Genomic DNA, 7,103 nt, shown 5'->3' on the forward strand with positions numbered 1-7,103 from the left:
TGGATGCACCATAAAAATTGTGATGCCGCTAACGGCCCCAGCACCATCGGTGAGGGAGAGGGCTCTGTAGTGAGTGGCCCGCAATGAGGAGGAAGAGGGAGGGGTTCTCTGCTGATAGGAGTGAAAGAGGAGAGGGTAGTCCTTGGAAGCACTATGAAATTTGTGATGCCGATAACCACGTTCTATGGGCAGCATGCGCCCATGTGGAAGCTCTACACTACAGATAGCTCTAGCACATCTAGCCGAGCGGCCAGTCTCCAGCCATGAAACGATTCTTGGAGAATCTTCCACTGTGGGCTGCCAATCTTGAGCACAACAGCTCCGGCCAGCCCTCGACGAGCCTGTTTACTGAAAAGCCCTGCTTTGATTGGATGGGAACGAGCCGTTGGCTATGGCTGGAAGAGGTGGGGTGTGGGCTACACCGGCCAGCCAGCCAGTTGCCGGCCAAAAAGGGAGCTGTACACGTAAGCTCACGCCCCTGTTAGATGCTCTTTGGCTGGTCGGCCGCCTTAGATGTGCTCGTGCTAAGAGGCATCACGATGAAGGATCCAATCATCCACACCATTGATGATGGTGTCTAGGTGATGGTGCGGGATCTAATAGATGGCCTTAAGCACATTGCTGGCATAGTGGCTCATGGCCACATGGCGATCGACGTCGCTGGAAAAGATCAGCCTCACCCCCTCTACCATTCTCGACGTGTACACTGACAGGGCACCCTTCTTGCTGCCAGTTCGGCTCATGCATAATTTTAGAGTGAAGATCTCGTAAGCCATGCCATTCCATGACACCACTGCAGCCCTACTCATCTCTGTCACCTTTGCAGGTGGGAGAGCTATGTTTTCACTGTACACGATATTGAAGGAAATGTTGACATTAACTGTCACAAAGCTGGTATCCCACCGACCCAAAATTCCAAAGAGGACTTTATGGAGGGGAAAATGTGGGGATGGAGACCCGCATCTTGCATGCCGTGAACCTGAGCAGTGATTCCATCCACGGCGAAGACAAGAATGTTGTGGCCATGATGGGCCAGGTGGCAATGGATGGTGCTCTGGGCCCCGAGAAAAGGAAGTGGAAGGCCACTTGATGAAGATGGTTCCACGAGGAGAAGAGGCAGTGCAGGTTGCTACAGAACTTCAGAAGGGAGATTGAGAAATAGAGGAGGCGCAATGGCAGATGACAGCAAAGCGTGCATGTGGAGGAAGTGCACAGAGCAAGAGCAGGGCAGAAGCTATGGATATGGCTAGCAAGGGAGGGAGCATGGTCTTGCTGGCTACCCACGACAGGCCACAAACAGCTCTTGCTAGAGGGAGGTACTTTGAATGTGCTTTTCCCGCATGCTTGCAGGTTGCCACTTTTACCTCCAATTCAGTTCCTATCTCCCACTTACTGTTGTTATTACCATCGGTTGAATATAACCTCATCGTGAGAGTACATTCATTTTAATCCACTAAGAATGTTTTCTTCCTTCTACATAAGCACTAGAAATATTTTTAGTCCGCAAAGAAAGGAAGGCCAAAAGAAAATCAATACTGTGGATCATTGGGAAAGTGAGCCTTTGCCCTTTGGGAAGGCCAAAAATCGAGGCCACTACTCCCACAACTCGAAAAAAATCTTCCACAACTTTCGATGATTGTTTTATTTATTGAGAGTATCACCCAATTCACCCACCAATAAAGATAGCATTATCTTGTCTTTTAAAGTTTTAGTAATGAGGATCTTCTTTTTCTTTCATCCAATAAAAAAATTATATAATTGTTTTAAAATAATCTTCTCTTTTTCATTAACAAAAAAGAAAACCATCACTAAGGCCAAAAATGATGTTCTAAGTTCACAAACGCATATGATAGAAAGTAAAAGATACTATATGCATAAGATATCATCATCTATATAAAGCCTCAAGAGTAGGCCACGAAATGATTAAAAAATTTACTTAAAACTTTTGCTTTTCAGACATTTTTTCATTATCTCATGAGTGTTTTAATCCATTAAACCATGTACACAATAATTTATCAGGACAAACTAAAGTTTGTTCCAAATATGTCCCTCTAATCTTTTCCCAATTTATTTTTGTAAGAATCTGATAAGATCCTCTTAGGCTTTTGAGGGTGAAAAAGAGGGTTATCGCACGTGCCAGAGAGAGAGAGAGTGAGTTATGTTAACAAAAAATGAAGTTATTCATCTCCAAAGACTAAATAACTATAGTTTCACTCGAAAAGCTATAGATAGGATGGCACGTGGAGGAGAGGGAGGGGAGCGGGGAGATCTTTGTGTGTGGAGTCGGTGATTGGCTTGGGCTGCCATACAGCACCGCGCTTCGCCTCTGCCTTGCCTTTCTCTTTGTTGGGTTCATCTGCCGGTGAGGCCATGAGTGTAGGCGATGGTGGATAAGGACGGATGGCAGTGAGAGAGAAGAAGATTATCTTCTTTCTCTCTCTCTGTTTCTCTCTCTCTCTCTCTCTCGTCATCTGCAGGGGAGGCCATGTGTGAGCGCCAAGGAAGCACATAAAGAGGGATGCAGTGAGCGGAGGATCTGCATGGGAGTATCAACGGTAGGACTAAGGCAAGCGAGGGAGGTGAATTGTTAGAAGCATGCAGTAAGTGCGCGTGCTACAGGACAACCCCAATTGGGCGGACGAAGGAGGAGGGCCGAGGTGCAAGATGGCGTGGACTCTGTGTGTCTGCTCGAACAATGGAGATTTTCAGGTGGCCGGGTAGGGAATGAGGAGCAGTCGCATGTGTGCATCGCATTAGGCTTTTAGGATTTTAGGGTCGATGGAATCTTCAACGTTAATTAATTAATAAAACGGTGAATAGACCCAGTATGCAGTACATTTGTGAACAAGGTCGTCTAAAGTAGATGAGGGCACTGCCCATAGTGGAGAGAGAGAGAGACAGAGAGAGAGAGATCGAGAGAGAGAGAGCACACCCACGGCAGTTGAGAACACCTTTTTCTCTGGGATGCTGAGCGAAAACAATGCAGAAACCGCAACTCTCAGTCTTGACGCCCACAAGCCCTAACCGAAATAGCACTGAATGAAAACAGTGCAGAAACCCCAACTCTCAGTCTCGACGCCCACAAGCCCCAACCGAAATAGCAAGTCGTCCACCTAAAAAAAAAAAACCCTCCATGGCAAATCGTCATTGGCGAAAGCTCCTATGGCCATGGGAACAAATTTCCTCCCCTTAACAAAGAATGAAAAATGTTTCCAACATTTAAATTTAAATCTGTTTAAATCATCGAACAATCAAGGCACACATGTTTCTTATTCCCCAAAAGCAAATGGTTTTAGTAGGGCCTGCCGCCTAAGCCACGAAGGCGTGAAAGCTCTGTCTTCTTTCGAGCCTCTCAAGCAGTGATAGGATTTGAAGGGCTACCCCGAATGTCTAATGACAGGCACGTGCAGCTTATGCCCTTCTACAATGAAGGGCAAATTTTACAATTGCCCTTCTAATGAACAAAAGGAAAATTTTGCACCCTTCTTCATAAAAATTCCAAGAAAACTAATATTTTACTCATTGTATACTCCCATACATTAATATTTCACTTATCTACACTCTTCCATGCATTTTAACCATCCTTTTAGTATAGCTTTGACAAAGTTCATTATTTAAACAACGTATTCTCAAACCACAGTCCACGGACCACAACTTGGTAAATTTTTGAAATTACATAGATATAGAGCAAATGAAACCAATGACATAATGAATATGAATTCATTTTTATCATTAAAGTACAAAATTGGAGAATAAAAACTGCCTTGAAATAAGATTAAAAGTCCTTCTATACCAAGACAATGCAAAAGAGCCCTCGATACAAAATCATATCGCTTGGCTGAATATCTAAGCAAATAAAATTCCATAGTAACAATCAATTTGTTTCCAAGCTTGCTATCCTTCGCTTCCTCATAGATTTCCACATATCAAAGCATTCTTCCCACAATACATCTTGAGGCCAGGAAGCCTTCGGAGTATTGAGTCCAACAAACATTGCTAAGCCCAATGATGCAAGAGACAATCTATTACGAGACTTGTTTTTTATCTTATTCAATTTTGAGAAGCCTCTTTCATAGGCAACTGATGAAAGTGGAAGTAAAAGCAGAGCTCTCCATAATTTCATGGTCTATGGAAAAGAAACCTCCCATTCTTCATGGTTGCAACAATCTTGCCAAGCTGAATGCATACTCTTACCTTTGAAGCAGTTACGAATTCGTGTGATAAAAGATCTGCGTTCTCCTTTGCATTCTTCTTCATTAATGAAAGAGTTGGCTCCTTTTCCAAACTGTTTGCACAATACATCTAGCCACCTTATCGTAAATAAATCTAGTTTCTGCAAGTCTTGATCATAATCCTTCGGGCTAAAGTACTTTGCAGCTTCAAAGAGATCAAAATCAACTTTAAAACGATTTGACAATAAATCCACCAGGCCTTTGATGTACATAATTGCCATGTAAGCCAGATTATTTACCACCCCGTGCAAAGTTTCATGTGGATCAAGAACATCCTCGTCACACATAGGGCCAAGATGTAGTTGATGAGAATGTGAATTTCCTGAGGAATCAATGTAATCAATGATGCCATGTTGATTTATCGCCTTTGTCAAAAAAAGTTGAGTGTACATGGCCTCACACCCAAATACATTCCCTAGAAAAGCCATTTGCAAAGACTCTATAGAAGACTTCAAATGGTTACCGAGAGCAGAAATATCAATGTGATCCTCTTGAAGTTTACAACTCAAGACATTGAGCTCTCCAAGGACATCTGCAAAGAAGTGTGAAAGGAACTGTATTTTGTAGTTTGTGAGGTATGCATACAAGTCCGCTTCTTCTGCCTTCAAGACAATCAATAAAGCCGGAATTAAGCGCACTACCCTTATCATAACTTGCCCTTTTGAGAGCCATCGAACATCATGCATTTTTAACAACTTCAGTTTTCCATTGCGACCAAGATTGAAGTCCTTTACAACTTCTGCCAATGATAGATGTCGCTTTGCGGATCTGGAAGCCCATTCATATAACTTTCTGGCCACTTTGTCCACAAATTTGAATTCCTTGTATAATTTGAATGCATCACCTGCAGCTAAAGACTCCCTATGTGCAACACAATGAAAACTCAAAAGATGCGGCACAACCTTCTTCAATCTTGAAACCACACCATTATTAGCACCTATCACAACACTGGCACCATCAGTTGCAATGCCTATCATTTTATGCAATGGCAGCTTCATTTTGTCCAGAAATGCTATCAAGGTAGAATACAAGCTTTCAGCTTGAGCATTTTTGACATGCAACAAATCCACAATGACGTGCATATACAGCTATCGCCATTTTCCCGCATATAAGTAACATAAAGAATCATGTATTGTTGAGTGCTTACATCTGTACTCTCATCAATCTGCAAAGAATAAAAGGGACTAGCAACAATTTCCTCTTTTAATTTGTCCCAATAGACCTGTTTGATGGCATTTGCAAACTCTTTTCCTGCACTTGTGCTCGTATAAGCTGAATATTCACTTGCAATTGGCATATTTGGTGTCCGCATGAAACGTTGGAAATTGCAAAGCTTTGAAAAGTCATCAAAAGGCAAATTTCTACGAACCACAAACCACAAAGTTTGCATGACTGAGATTATTCTTTCTCTCTCCTCATCTATTAGCACTTCAATGTGTTTCTCTATGGGAATTGTGGTTTTTTTAGTGTGAGCATTCCATATTGCCTTCGCATCTGAATGCGGACCTGACGTCGCATGCTCATCTAATGCAGACCTTTGCAAGGTTGAAGATCCTTCTCCACTAGATTGAGTCTTTTTATGTGCAAAGATGCACCACCTACATTTGACTCTCTCTTTTCCCTCATTATCAACTATTGGAAAAGCCCAAGGATGAGGTATCCTCCAGCTTTCTATCCATCGTCAAGCATACGTCTTTTTGCTTGAGCTACCTTCAGCTTCAGTGTTACCTAAAGCTGTAGTAGCCGCCTCACCAGCCTCTTTGTCAAGAGAGAGTTTAGGATCATGCAAGCCAAGGACTTCTTGAATGGTCCTCTGCTTTTTATTTTTCTTAGGTCGTCCAAGAGGAGCCATCTACCAATAAATTTCAAAAACATAGCATAAACTATCTTTGCGACTACAAAAGATATATTTAAAATATACAAAATAAAAACACTTGAGATACATTGATTGAAAAATAAATAAATACATCTTTGAGCACCAACATTTGGTGTCGAAGAAAAAGTTACATCTTCGATAGCCAATATCCTATTACAAGGAAATTTCACTTTAACTCAATAAAAGGCTGGCATCATTTCTACCAATGGCCGTAGACATTTGGTCCCATCCAATTGCATGTGGCTTAAGTCTACATACAATTCTTCAAATGACTTTCTACTCTTGTCCTGTAGAAGATACCCAGCTTTTATAATCTCCTGAATATGGTATGCTTCATTTGCTGAACGAGATGCTAGCCAGTTGCTTCTGTATTCCATAGAAAACTCCCTATAGAAGTTGACCATTTGATCAATAAGCCAGGCTAATGCATATACATCAACCTCTCTGGTATACACATGGTCATTATGTGTGTTTTTCAATAGCTCTGGAGAAATCCAAGATTTAGGCTTATGGGCTTTGCTTTGACAACAAAATGAGTGATTGACATCTCTCTGATTCAGGCCTCATGGCTAATCCCCAATTAATGATGCCAACTCAAGGATCTGAATCCCTTGTAAAATCCAACATAATATTGAAAGGATGCAGATCACAACGAACAACACCTACTTGATGGGTATAGGTCATTGTGTGTATTAAAGCAGCTATAATATTTGGAAGACTGTTCGCAAAAGCCACGACTCGAGTTAGTTCTCCTTGATTAAGCTTAACTGCCTTGCCTTTACTTGAACCTGCACCATCTTTCTCTTCTTTTTTCACAATTTTGCTGAAGGTACCTTTCTCAAAAGATAGACTATGCCATTTTTCCAATGCTTCCTCCATTGAAGTATGGAAAAATGGCTATCAAAGGCTCATATCAAGTATGTGCAATACTATGCACAATCCCCCTGTGTCGAAGATCAAAGATGACCTCGTCCTTGAAGGATTTTAATTTATGT

General features: G+C 41.9%; 2 pseudogenes; both read right to left on the reverse strand.

Moving 5' to 3' along the window:
* Positions 1-3,874: 3,874 nt before the first annotated feature.
* On the reverse strand, positions 3,875-4,453 carry LOC147436503 (uncharacterized; annotated as a pseudogene).
* Positions 4,454-4,456: 3 nt separating this feature from the next.
* LOC147436504 (uncharacterized) lies at positions 4,457-5,622 on the reverse strand (annotated as a pseudogene).
* Between the last annotated feature and the right edge of the window lie 1,481 nt (positions 5,623-7,103).

Source organism: Adiantum capillus-veneris, chromosome 18 (genome assembly GCF_014529385.1).
Source record: "Adiantum capillus-veneris isolate H3 chromosome 18, ASM1452938v2, whole genome shotgun sequence".
Lineage (NCBI taxonomy): Eukaryota > Viridiplantae > Streptophyta > Polypodiopsida > Polypodiales > Pteridaceae > Adiantum > Adiantum capillus-veneris.